This window comes from Castor canadensis, chromosome 16, assembly GCF_047511655.1.
Source record: "Castor canadensis chromosome 16, mCasCan1.hap1v2, whole genome shotgun sequence".
In the NCBI taxonomy this organism is placed as follows: domain Eukaryota; kingdom Metazoa; phylum Chordata; class Mammalia; order Rodentia; family Castoridae; genus Castor; species Castor canadensis.
In genome coordinates, this window is record NC_133401.1 from 64,781,616 (window position 1) to 64,795,149 (window position 13,534).

A 13,534-nucleotide genomic window follows, 5' to 3' on the forward strand; every position below is an offset into this window, starting at 1 on the left:
TCAAATATTCAGAACCATCCTGGGCCTGATCTGCCCTCAATCTGCCATGCTACCTCCCTCTTTGTACCCAGGTGCCAATGCAGAGATAGAAAGTCTCTGGAAGGCCTCTAGGGCTGAGGGGAGCTCCCTGGACTTCACAGTGTCTGACCAGAAATCGGGATCAGACTTCAGGCTGTGGTAGAAGAAGCTGTCCAGACTGAAAAGATGAAAGGAGCAGTGCTTTGTGATCAAGTCACTTCCAAATGCTGGTTATAATGGAGAGCCAGGAATGGCAGGGCAAGGGGATGGGGCGGGGTTTGTAAAATGTTCTGCTTTTGGCACTTTATTTTCAGTGGTCGTAGCTGTTGTTGTAATCTCCGGAAAACCAAACAATGGGTCCAGGATTTTTTTCTTTTCTTTTTTTTTTTTTGTTTTTTTGTTTTTCTGTACTGGGGTTTGAACTCAGGGCCTACACCTTGAGCCACTCCACCAGCCCACCTCCCCCCCCTTTTTGTGATAGGTTTTTTTTTAAGATAGGGTCCCACAAACTATTTGCCCAGGCTGACTTCAAACCATGATCCTCCTGATCTTGGTCTCCTGAGTAGCTAGGATTATAAGTATGAACCACTGGGGCCTAGCTTTTTTTTTTTTTTTTTTTTCTGCTGGTTTTATGTCATTTTCCTGCCTTAACAATGAACTTAGCTGGGGCAGTGGTGGTTCACACCTATAAGCCTTAGCTACTTGAGTGATTGAGTTCAGGAAGATCAAGGTTTGAGGCCAGCCTGGGCAAATACCTTGTGAGACCCTATCTTCAAAATTAGCAGAACAAAATGGACTAGAGGTGTGCCTCAAGCATTAGAGTGCCTGCTTTGCAAGTGCAAAATTCTGAGTTCAAACTCCAGGACTCCCCCTTGCGCCCCCCCCCCCCCCAGAAAAAAAGAGTTCCTCACAGTCCTTAAGGATCAAATACATTTGGAACCACACCTGCACATCATACTCCTTCAGGTTGAGCCTGGTAGCCAGGGCCACCTGGTCTTATAGTCAGGGTACCCATCCACCTTGAAGTGTTTCTCTAGCTGCAGATGATGTTCCCTGCTGTAGATGCTGGCAAGGGAGCTTGGGGCAGTGTGAATCTGGCAAGTCACCAGGCTTCTGCATGCTGGCTCCCGCTCTGCTGTGCTCCATGAGATGCTCACATGTTTTTAAACCACATCATGGACATCTGTTTTTGTATGTGCAGAACTGTATCTTTCTTGTTTTAAAGTTAGTTTTTATTTCACAATATATGCATCTGTTTTTCTTTAAAATATTTTATACATGCATTATGCATGTATATATTTGCATATATACCTATTGCTAAAGCTAAATTCCTTCCATATCAGCTTGATTGTACACACAATTACATCCTTATGTATTTACTGTAACCACTTTGGTGCATAACAGGATTTTCTGCTTTTGGCTTAGGTACAACTGCATGGAAAGTACATAGATGGTGTATTTGCATAAATGACATGCTCACTTAATAAACTTTAAAGATCCCTTCATTTTAGTTTATATAAACCTATCCCATTCTGTTTAATGTCTACCTAATTTCACTAAAAGGAACAAATCACAGTTTAGTTATTTTACTACTGATAACCAGTGATGGTGATTTTTAAAATTTTTTGCTGTGACAAATCTGTTTAAAATGTTTTTGCACAAAGAAATGTGCACTTGAATGAGTATATCTATAGCATAAATTCTTAGATAAGAGATTGCTAAAGTTCAAATAATGTTAATATGTAGAGCCAAATTGTCCCTCCCAGAAAGCGTTTTGAAGGTTGTATCCTCACCTTTATTTAAGAAGACACCTATCCCCCTCAATCTCACTAAATCCTCTCTATTATCTACCTATTTTTAGTATCTCATAAGTGACTAGGATAAAGTGTAAATATCCAGAGGCAGGCATATAAAGTCATTTTAAAATTTGTTCTCGCCTAGTTCTCACCATTCACACTTTCCATGGGAACTTCTTTGTCTGCTCCACAGACTTCCTGTCTCTGCCCAATGTCAACCCAGATGCCAGGTATACAGTACAGATGTCAGCGGAAAAGAGTCTTCCTGACATGCAGTTGGGTTCTTTTCAGTCAGCACTCTTGTATACATCAAGCAAAGGTAAGTTTTTGTTTGCTTTATTGTCACAAAAACCACAACATAAGCTCTACTGTGTTAACGTTCAGCACAGTATTGTAGTAAAGGTACGTTTGTTCATGTAGAATGTCTTCTTCTGAGTATGAGAGACTCTTTGGAGTAATTAGGAATGCCTGTTCAGCCAAAAGAGTGTTCCTGATCATAAGAGCTTTGTTGTTATTCTTGGTAAAGCCATGGTGTTTATTTTCCTAGACCATTTTACATTTTATTCACACATTCTTTTCTTTGGAGTCAGGATCTTACTGTATAGTCCAGGCTGGCCTCGAACTCATGTTCCTCCTGCTTCAACCTCCCAAGTCCTGGCATTATACTCATGGGCCACCATACTCAGCCATAAATACTCATTGAGAGTCTGTTTTGTAGCAGACATTCTGTGCATCAGTTTAAAAATCCCTTTATTGAGCTGTGCTCTGGCCTGTATTCCAGTGCTGGGGAGCCTGAGGCAAGAGGATCACTTGAGCCCAGGAGTGCTAGAACAGCCTGGGCAACACAGCCAGCGAGACCCTGTCTCAAAAAAAAAAAAATTATTGCATAGATTTTAGTTCTATTAGTGAGTCAGATAATAAACAGGATAAACAATGTAATAGTTAAGGAGAAAAGCAGAGCAGGTAAGGGTATAGGAAGTGCTCGAGTTGCTATTTTAAGATAGAGTAGCCAGGGAAAGACCTCGTCCAGTGGACGTTTTGAAAGGACTTGTGCTGGAGACAGACAGCAGTTCTTAAGGGTGGGACTTGTTCATTCCTAATTAACATCTAATTTGTGTTTTATTCTGAGGCATGTTCAATTTACTTTTTTTTTTGGTGGCACTGGGGTTTGAATTCTAGGCTTCACACTTGCTAGGCAGGCTAAACTCTACCACTTGAGCCGCTCTGCTAACCCTTTTTTCTGCTGAGTATTTTGAGATAGGGTCTCGTTTTTCATTTTCCCTGGGCTGGCCTTGAAACTCAATCCTCCTGATCTCTGCCTCCTGAGTAGCTAGGATTACAGATGTGAGACACCGGTGCCCGTCTAGACATTTATGTCTTACTTGACAGAACAAAACAAGACTGGGCACTGGAAGAATTTTTTCAATTTTGGATTTTTTTCAAATATTTGATTATTTGCATGTACATTATGAGATATCTTGGGGATGGGATCAGATCTTAACATAAAGTTCACTTGTGTTTCCTATACATCTTACAGACATAGCCAAAGATCATTTTATACAATATTTTAGTGTGCCTTCATTTTGACCGCTACCCTACCCTCATGTCTAAGGAGCGGGATTTTCCACTTGTGGTGCTTGAAAGATTTCAGAGTTTGGATATTTGGGTTCAGGTTGCTCAACCTGTAGTGTGTAGACTTTTGAGTCTGGCTTCCTTTACTTAGCATTTTGAGATTCATCCACATGCTGCATCTTAGTGATTTACTCCTTTTTATTCCTGAGTAGTTTCTTGCTGTGTCCAGTTTGTTTATTCACATCCCAGATGAGCTTACCATGCAGAAGGTCCTGGGTTCAATCCCCAGCAGAGAAACAGAGAGAGAGAAAGAGAGAGACAGACAGACAGAGAGACAGAGAGAGAGAGAAGAGAGACAGAGAGAGAGAGAGAGAGAGAGAGGAGAGAGATAATTTGATGATTCTTAAAAGTTTTCATTTTTACTTTGAATTACTGATAGTTGTTGTAGGTAACTAGCAAAGAAAGGGCATTGTAACTACTAATCTATTTCCTTTAATTTTTTTTTTCTGTGTTTAAAAAGAGTAAAATTAAAGCTAGGAGCATTGCTCAATTGGTAGAGGTCTTGGGTAGCAAGTGTGAAGCCCTGAGTTCAGACTCCAGTACTGCAAATAAAATAAATAAATAAAATAAAAATTTTCTGAACTTAAAAAAGGCCACAAAGCACACTAGCATATTGGCAGGTGTGCTGACAGATACCTGTAATTCCAACACTCATATGGCTGGGCCAGCCTGGGCTACATAGTGAGTCCTCCTCTCAAAAAAGAAAGCGGGGTGGTGGGGGGGATATAGAGAAAGAAGTGGAGAAGGAAGAAAATGCTAGGATATTATCATTTAAATATGCTCCCTGTTATCTGTTTAGTAATACTGTAAATAAAGAGTTTTATACTCAAAAAATAATAATAAAAAAAAACTTTATTGTTGTCACAGACTAGAGTGTTGATAGCATCTCTGCTTCCTATATCACACTACTTGGTTCTATAGTGAAAAGACCTGACTCTAGCATAATCTTTTTTGAATGTAGCTGTCCTTACTATCATGTGTTTTCCCCAAAGGTGAAAGAAGAATACTATCCGTACTTTGTGTTTGCCAGTAGTTTCAACTCTGAATGAAGTCTTTCTGGAAGCTGATGTTCAAGCAATTTCAGGGTTATTGGCCAATATGGGTAAGAGTGGATATCACTTGTAAATATTTTACAAGTAAAACCATTAAGCAAATTCACATATTTTGTTTTCTTGTAAATGATTAGCTTTATAGGTTTCAATTTGGGTGCTTATAGCTATGTCAATAAAAAGATCTGCCACAGATAATACTTTTTGCTTGTTTAAACAGCGCTACTGAGATAGAATTATTGTCACAGGACTGCACCATTTTAATTGTACCATTCCATTGTTTTTAGTCTATCTACAGAGTTGTGCAGCCATCATCGCAGTCTGAGTTTAGAGCACTTTTATCTTCTGCCCATAAGCAATTAGCGGCACTCCTGCCTCCTTCCCTCGCTTGCCTTGTCCCCAGTAAACTGATTTCAGTCTCTGTACTCATCTGCTTTGGACTTAATAACCATGCTACCCAGTGTTTAATGTCGGTACTTAGTAGGATTGTTTATAACAGTGCTTTATGAGCACAGTAGCTTGGATAGTAAGAGGTGGCAGGGCACTATAAAGATTGTTAGACCTGTAGTCATGAAATTTGAGATTAAAAACTAGTTTACTACCACACACATGTTCACAGCCTTCCCAAATCTTGTGTGCTAGGAGAAAACTTATTTGGGTCTTTAACTATTTACTTCCATCTCAGATCTAGTTGTCATTTTGATTCTCTTGTCCCGTTTTCAAATGCAGAGTTTAACATCAGTTTGGTTCTTACATCCTTTCTCCCTCAGGGAAGCCTTTCATAAGATTGATTTCTTTCACATTTCGATGTGCCTTTCACAGAAATAGATACCCCTTTTCTGAGTTTCCTATAGGGAAAATTTTCTTTCATGGAGCCTCAGTTTAGTTTTAGCTTTGTTCATAGCGTTTTTCATTTGGTTCTTTTGTTTTGAGACAGGGTCATGCTATATACCTCCTAAGCACTGGGATTACAGGCATGTAATTTACATGTTTCCCTAACTGCTCTGTGTCTCTACCTCACCTCCCAAAAAAATAGAGAACTCTGGAATCATGGAATAGGCTTATTTATCCAGTGTCTAGCATTTAATGTCCAAGCTTACAGACTTCAAGTAATCTTCTCATAGCATTTTATCTACAAGCTCTTGATAATAGTGCTTTTTATCAAAAGTACTGATCAGGGCTGCTTTAGATCTTGTTTATTTCTGTGTTTTTCTGAATTTCCAAGATCTGCTTGCCTGGTGTGTGTAATCTCTTTTAGATGCTGTGGGCAACCTGCTCTCCCCTCATAGGAAAGGCTCTAGTTTCAAGGTACATATTTCCATTTTGGAATATAAGTACACAGAAGTAGAGCTTCTCCCTCTACTTCAGGGTTTTTTTTGTCATTGTTTTGATTTTTTTCTCATATCTGTCTTCCTTCTCAGGTTTTCTGTCTATTTCTATTTAACATGCACCGCTTCATCCTTCCCTTCCCTACAACACCCTGACATGTCTGACTCTTCCATTCTAGGTTTTTTCTGAAGCACATATTACTGACCAGGTATTTTGCTTATTTATTATTTTCTTCTCCTTGTATAGAATGCAGTCTGACATAACCATAGGGCTTTTATCTTTTTCATTCACTACTTTGTTCCAGCACCTAAACAGTTCCCTGCATAATAGCTGGGGATGTGGCTCAAGTGGTAGAGTGCAAAGGCCTAAGTTCAAACCACAGTACTGCCAAAACAATAAACAAAAATCCAAAACAAACATAATAGACACTCATTAAATATTTTTAATGTGTACTTGGAGCTTTGCTTCTTTCATTTCCCGTAGTACTTGCCTCCTTCTTAGTGACTGTCCACATACTAATTTCAAAAATCATACAGCTTTTTGTTTTTTCATTCAATGACACTTGTTGGAAGCACAGTAGGAGACTACATGCAGCTCTGAATGCCTCATGGGTAGTTGGGAATTTTAGAAAGAGTAAGGTGGGGTTGATGGATAGAAAATTACTAATAGGTACCATCAAGATTACCAAGGACTATTGGCACACCCGTGTGATGCCAGCATTTGGTCTGCTGAGGCAGGATGATTGTGAGTTCAAGACCAGCCTGGGATACCTATTGAGACACTGTCTCAAAGGAACAGAAAAAAAAAAGAGTAAAGGGGCTTCTTGCTAACAAGATTCTTATGAAGATAGTCCAGGGTAATTAGACATCAGCTGGGGGATGATGGAGAATGATGAAACTGATGAGTTGTAGAGAGTGATCAGATATTGAGGGTGGGGGTTCTTGCTAAAACTGGATTTTATAAGAAAGGTCACAGATAGGACCAGAGAAAGTTTAGTTTGGTAGGCTGAGTCATGGTGGTGCATGCCTATAATAAAAGGCAGAGGCAGATATCAGGAAGATCAAGATTTGAGGCTAGCTGGGAAAAAGTTGGTGAGATCCCTTCTCAACACACAAGCTGGGCATGATTGTGCACCCCTGTGATCCCAGCTATGCATGAGGTATATTTAGGAGGATTGCTGCCAAGGCCAGCTGGGACAGAATAGTGCAAAAGGACCGGTGGTGTAGCTCAAGTGGTAAAGCACCTGCTTAGCAAGGGTAAGACCCTGAGTTCAAACGCCAGTACTAGGAAGAAAGAAAGAAAAAGAAGGAAGGACATAAAAAAGGAAGGAAAAGCAAAAACAGAGAAAGGAAGAGAGTTGGTTTCGTCAGGCAGAGAGTGTGTAACAGGACACAGGAAGTTCAGTGCCCAGGCCCTGTCCCCATAGCACTGATGCACTGCAGCCCTGGGAAGTAGGCGGCTGCACAAGTGCAGGTGCTCATGGGCATCAGAAGCCCAGCTGGTTCTGAGGACAGTGACCCAGCATGGGCACCGCCAGGACACGTGAAGGTGTGTCAGTATGACACATGAGCAGTGCTCTCTTGTCCCTCATAAATTGCGCTTCCCCCAGGGTTCCTCGTAGTCTTTTATTTAGCCGGTGCCCTTGCTTTAGTCCTATCTCATTCCTGTTTTCTCTGCCTCTTTTACCCCTTTCCGTCCCCTGGAAACCTTTACCTCAAAACTTCATCATTCTCCATGAAGCTAATACACTATTTAAATGTCACTCTTGCTTATGAACTCTTTTGTACTTAGTAGTCATCATTTGTATTACTACTTTTCATCATTGATTTGCAAGCTTTGGTATCTTGATTAGTTTCTCTAAGTGTGGGAGAAACAGAGACAGCCACCACTCATTATCATGCAGCATTGGTAGAACACTTAGTGGATACCATAGCCCGTCATGTGTGCCTTTGTCATCTGCTACGTACTGACGTCCTTCCTGTGATACTGCTTAGATTGTTACATCACTGTCACTATGTCATGGTAGATAGTAGACCTATTTTATGATGAGGAAACATATAAGATAGCTTTGCCATGGTCAGTTCATTAACTGCTCCAGACTTTTAGGTGACACTGTAGACACAAGTTAATACACGTATATGACTTCTTAGAATATTTTTTGAAACAATAATTCATAGTAAATTTGGAAATTCTGTCTGACATTTACAAAATTCTGTACTTTTTAAATGTCTTCTTTTGGTGGGCACGGGGTTTGTTTTTCATTACAGAAATCATTCCAGACTGGACAAACGTGTATCTAGAAGAACACATTTTGCTGTGTCAAGTGAAAACCCAGCCCTTGGTTCACCTTATGCTCACAACTCATCCCAGTTTGTACAGAATTGACAATCTCTCAGATGAGGAAAGATGGATTCCTTTTTTTAGTGGCTTTTTCTAGATGTTTTCTAAGCGTAATCATACTCATTCCAGTGCTGAATTGAGAAGAGGTTTGTTTGTTATCTAAAGCTTTATATTTTTATCTTTTTGCTAGTTATATGTAGAGAGATACTGGTTCAGGGAAGCTCCTGAAAATAGTACCTTTATTTAGTTTCCTAAGTCAAGTCTCTAGAACAGATGTAAGAAATAAAGAAAATGTCAAGTTGACCAGAGCAGCCTATTTATTTAAACAAATTGATCTGGAAGATGTATGGTAAGAGTGAAATGACATCTGAGTACCCTAGGTCCATGTTCAATGTAATGCTATCTTTGAAGTAAAGGGAAAATATTTATCTGAGTTGTAATATTTTGCTTTTGATAGGAAATTTATTAAAGTCATATTATTTATTGCCATATTTATTAAAGTTAAAGCATAAAAATGTTAAATCATCATCTATTTACAGTTGTGCTCAAGTTAGTATATGTAGAGATAGGGAGTAATGTTTTGGTTAAAATCTTTCAAAATTTTTTAAAAATTTAAGATATCTTTTGTATTCATTATTTTTATCATCTTTGACAAAATATCTGACAAAAATCACCTAAGGGAAGAAAGATTTATTCTACCTCACCGTTTCAGAGGTGTCAGTCCATCATGGTGGGGAGGTGTTGTGGATCAGAGCAGTTCCCATCATGCAGCCAGGGGCAGAGAAAAGGAACACAGGAACCAGCCAAGGCAAGATATTCCCTTCAAGGACACCCCAGGGACCTTCTTCCTCCAACCAGGCCCCACCTCCCACCTTCACCTCCCCCCAGTAATGGCATCAAACTATGAATCAATTAAGGAGTTTTAATCCATCCAGAGAGCTCATGATGTAATCGTCTCTGCAAACACCATCTCAGACGCCCCAGAGGTGTGTTCTCTGGTCTCCTGTGTGCTTCTCAATCCAGTCAAGGTGACATTTAAGGTGTTGTATGACAGGAGAGGTTAGCACTCCCTTGACAAGGATGGAAGGGCCCTCGGCCCTGACAACACCCACATGGTGAAGACATTGCTGCCTACTTCATGGCATTTAACCATGGTTAAAAAATTTAAAGAGTTGACAGGTAAGATTAACCATCATGTAAAGGAGAAACAGGAGGTAATTTTTTTACAAATGAAAATTGTTCTTAACATTATTAATTTGTATTACAAAATAATCTTACTTATTTGATAAGTTCAATTAACTAAACTTAAATTTCCCTCTCTCTCTCTCTCTTTTTTTTTTTTTTGAGACAAGGTCTAACTGTGCATCCCAGGCTGGCCTTGAACTCTAAATCCTCCTCACCCCCTGAGTGCTAGGAGTACAGGCCCATGCCACCATACCTGGTTCAGTCTTACTTTTTTCCTCCCATTAAAAAATAGCAGCATAGCAAGTTGACATGGAATTTTAATGTTGTTGATTTTGTGTCTATAATATCGTAACTATCAGGAAGAGAGGAGGCTGCAGATGTGGCTGGGTAGTGGAGAGCCAGCTTAGCAAGTAGGATGCCCTCAGTTCAGCACCACTAAAAAAAATGAGAGACAAGTAAAGCACTCCTAATACTTTCTGAGAGAAACAGTGTTAACACGTCATTCTCTCTCCCTTCCTCCTTTTCTCCCCTCATTTGGAATTTAGATTTACAGGTCAGTTACAAATACAATGCAGAAAGTTCTCACCCCCATCATTTTACTCGGATGTGTGTGATGGTTCACACCATCGTCCATCTCCTTGGGAAGTGAGGCGAGAGGATCACCTGAGCCCACAGGTTTGGTCCACACCATCGTCCACCTCCTTGGAAAGTGAGGCGAGAGGATCATCTGAGCCCACAGACTTGAGACCAGCCTAGGCAACACAGGCAGCCCCGTGTCAAAACAAAGAAAGAATAGAAAATTTTAAAATGTTTTCAGCTGGCTTGGTGCCAAGGGAGGAGGATGGTGAGGTTCGGGCCGTCCTGGACTACATAGTGAGAGCCTATCTCAAATAAATACATCAACATAAAGTGAAGTAAATTACAAAAGCATGATACTCTTGTGAAATCCAGTAAATTCAAATAGATTGCTGTACTACTATTAACTAATTCCAGATGTTATTTGGACCTCACTGACATCATTTGTTCACGCTACAGCATTACATAGTGTTACATAGGATTGCATTTGCTTTTGAAATAATAGTTAGGATTAGAAATTAATTTGGATCTCTTGGGATTTAAGCAGCTTTGTTTTAACTTCATCTTCTTCATATTATGAATAACTGTGATTGGCCTCAGTGAGTAAGGCCCAAACTCTTGGAGGTAACAGTCCTTTACTTGCTTTTGTTCTTCCCTGTGACTCTCCTACCTGTGTCTAGCAGCTGTAATCACCTCCTCACTTCCTCTGGGAGCCCTCAGCATCAATGACAGAATCATCCCTCAGCCCCTGTTCTTCAGCTCTCCACGGAGAAACTGAGCAGAGATGGTGCTTTCCTCCTGGATGCAGGCTCTGTGAGTAGTTTGACTTCCTGACCCCCTCACTGTACCACTGTTCCTTTTTAGCATTTGGTTTCCTTCCCCATGGTATCTCTCTTCTTGAATAGACTTGTACTCTTTGCTCTACATGTATTTGTGTCAGCCATTTTCTCCCACCACTGCCTTTTTCCATACCAGGTGTCACTGTGGCAAATACTAATTGCACTGTCTCCATTGTGGTAAATGCTAGTTGTTTTTAGTCCTGTTACGATCTGTCCAATTTCTGTAAATACACACATCCTTCTGACCTTTCAAAATACTCCCAGAGGTGTGGTGCCAACACTTCCTATGAGGCATCCTCTAAAACAATTTTACTCCTATTCACAGGCACTGATGCTTTGCGCTGGGAAAAACTGTGCAGAGTTTTCTCCACCAAGTGCTAGGAATTCCAAACTATGCATCAATTCCACAGACTATGGTAAGACTTTTACTTCAGTGACTATAGACTTAAGGGACATGTCAAGTGAGGCAAAAACATGACTATCACATTTTGAAATCAGAAATCAACACTCCAAATTTCTCCCAAAAAGAAAATGTGCCACAGATGTTGCTCTTCCAAATGAAAACATTTTGTTTTGTGTGTGTGTGTGTGGGTGTGTGTGTGTGTGTGTGTGTGTGTGTGTGTGTGTGTGTGTGTGTGTGTTTCAATACCGGATCTTGCTGTGTTTACTGGTCTATGACCTCATGGGCTTAAATGGTCTTTCTGTGTCAGCCTCCTAAGTACCTGGGACTACATGGGCTTGCCACCATGCCAGTTGATATTATATTTTAATGACCTTCTTTTTTCCCTGTTTTTTTGAGACAGTGTCATCCTGTATGGCCAGGCTGGGCTGGAACCCACAATGCTCCTACCTCACCTCCTAATCTAAGATTGGCATTCTTAGCTAGTTATCACTGGCTTATGCCTAAGATTCTAGCTACTCAGGAGGCAGTGATCAGGAGGATGACAGTTTGCAGCCAGCCTGGGAAAATAGTTCTAGAGAACTTATTTTGAAAATACCCAATACAAAAAAGGACTGGCAGTGTGGCTCAAGTGGTAGAGTGCCTGCCTAGCAAGTGTGAGGTCTGAGTTGAAATCCCCCAGTACTGTCAAAAAAAGAGAGAATGGCATTCTTCGTGTGACTTCGCATTGACTTGTCCATCTTTTCTTATGGGTGTAAGACAGTGTTCCATATGGAGGAGAAAGCAATGAATTTAGTTAATGACCAAAAAATGAGTTTACTATAAATGATATTAGTGTGTGAGTCTCTCTCTCTGTCTTTCTCTCTCTGTTTCTATTTCTCTCTTTTACAGTGCTGGTGCTATGCCTCACACATTGTAGGGAAGCAGTCTACCACTGAGCTACAACCACATTCTGGTGTGGCATTTTTTTGTTTTGTTCTTGGTAAATGATTTCTTAGTCTTTGGAAGGGCCTTTCCTTTTCTCTTCTCCCCTCCTTTTCTTTGGGGGTGGAGTAGAGACAGAGGATTGTATTGAAGACCTCTCACTTGCCAGGCAGGTGCTTAGCAGGGTCTTTTTTTTTTTTTTTTGGTAGGACAGGGGTTTGAATTCAGAGCTTTACGCTTATAAAGCAGGCACTCTACCACTTGAACGATACCTCCAGTCTTTGACAGGGTCTTTTAAATTGCTGTTTTGAAGTAAGAACTAAACTACTTGAAACCCTGGTTTAACCTAGCAAATGACAGGTGGTCACTTCAGTTGGATTAATATTGGTTACTTAAGATAGGAATAATGGACCTTTGTGTATCACTAGCCATGTGTCTTGGCCAAGTCACTACAAATAGTCTTGTAAAGTAAGAATGTTCTTGCTTATGAAAGAATAGTTGAAATAGTCCCTGAAGAATCTATAGCATTTGGATAGTTTTGAATTATAAAGTTCAAATCAATAATGGACAATCTTTCTTAGTGTTTTTATTTTTCAATCCCTCTTACCAGTTTGTAGCCACCTTTGGAATATGTGTTTTATTTCATCACTTTTCCATATTGGCAGGTTTTAAGTGATGGGTTCTATGTCTATATTGGTGGAGTCATTAGGTGCTTCAGCTATTTAAAAAGACTGATGTGTCAAGATTCTAGCTAGGATAATTGACACCCTGGTCACTGTCAGTTGGATCATAAGACCTGGTTTTCAGACCTTGAACAAAATTACTGGACTCAGTGAGCACGTATTTTAAGTAATGAGGAAATAAAATGTCATGTTTGTTAATAACCGCCTGAATAAATCCGTTCATTCTAAAGGTCATAAAAATGTAGAGAAGAGTTAGGACATTCTCTTAGATCACGGAGGCCCACCACCTATTTTGTGATTCAGGTTTTATTGGAACACAGCTGTGCCCATTCTCTTACATATTGTCTATGGCCACTTTAGTGTAACAGTGGCAGAGTCAAGAATTTGCAGCTGAGACGAAATGAACTCCAAGAAAAGTATTCACTATCTGGACCAACAAAACCACCAGGCAATTGATTCATAAGCATGGTAAAATTTGAGGAGTGTTATAGTCCTTATAATAGACACGTAACTTAAAGCTGATTGGATACTGTTGGTTTTGTCTAACAGACAGAATTTGATACACCAGAGTCTGCCAGAACAATAGCTTTTGTCTCATGGCATAGAGAGCAGAGACCATTTTTCTTAGTACTTTATGTAATAAGGTAAGTCAAGTTCTTCATTTGTGACATACTTTGTTTGGTCTTGACAAGAACCTGTTTTGAATCAGATATATACAAAGTAATACTTATGCAAATTATGTAAATATAGAAAAGAAGAAGAA

General features: G+C 39.9%; 1 protein-coding gene and 1 pseudogene across 10 annotated transcripts in view; both read left to right on the forward strand.

The window, feature by feature from the left end:
* LOC109677851 (sperm motility kinase 2B-like) overlaps nt 1-13,534 on the forward strand; it is a 48,727-nt gene that overhangs the window by 15,866 nt on the left and 19,327 nt on the right. For 7 of the 10 annotated variants that reach the window (XM_074057328.1, XM_074057329.1, XM_074057336.1 and 4 more), the window contains 5 exons: nt 2,008-2,133; nt 4,439-4,548; nt 8,092-10,738; nt 11,090-11,180; nt 13,321-13,415. The gene's annotated coding sequence lies outside the window, so the exon portion shown is untranslated. The remainder of the gene's footprint in view (nt 1-2,007; nt 2,134-4,438; nt 4,549-8,091; nt 10,739-11,089; nt 11,181-13,320; nt 13,416-13,534) is intronic. The other 3 variants (XM_074057331.1, XM_074057333.1, XM_074057334.1) reach the window with 3 other exon arrangements.
* LOC141418396 (U6atac minor spliceosomal RNA) lies at nt 9,205-9,321 on the forward strand (annotated as a pseudogene).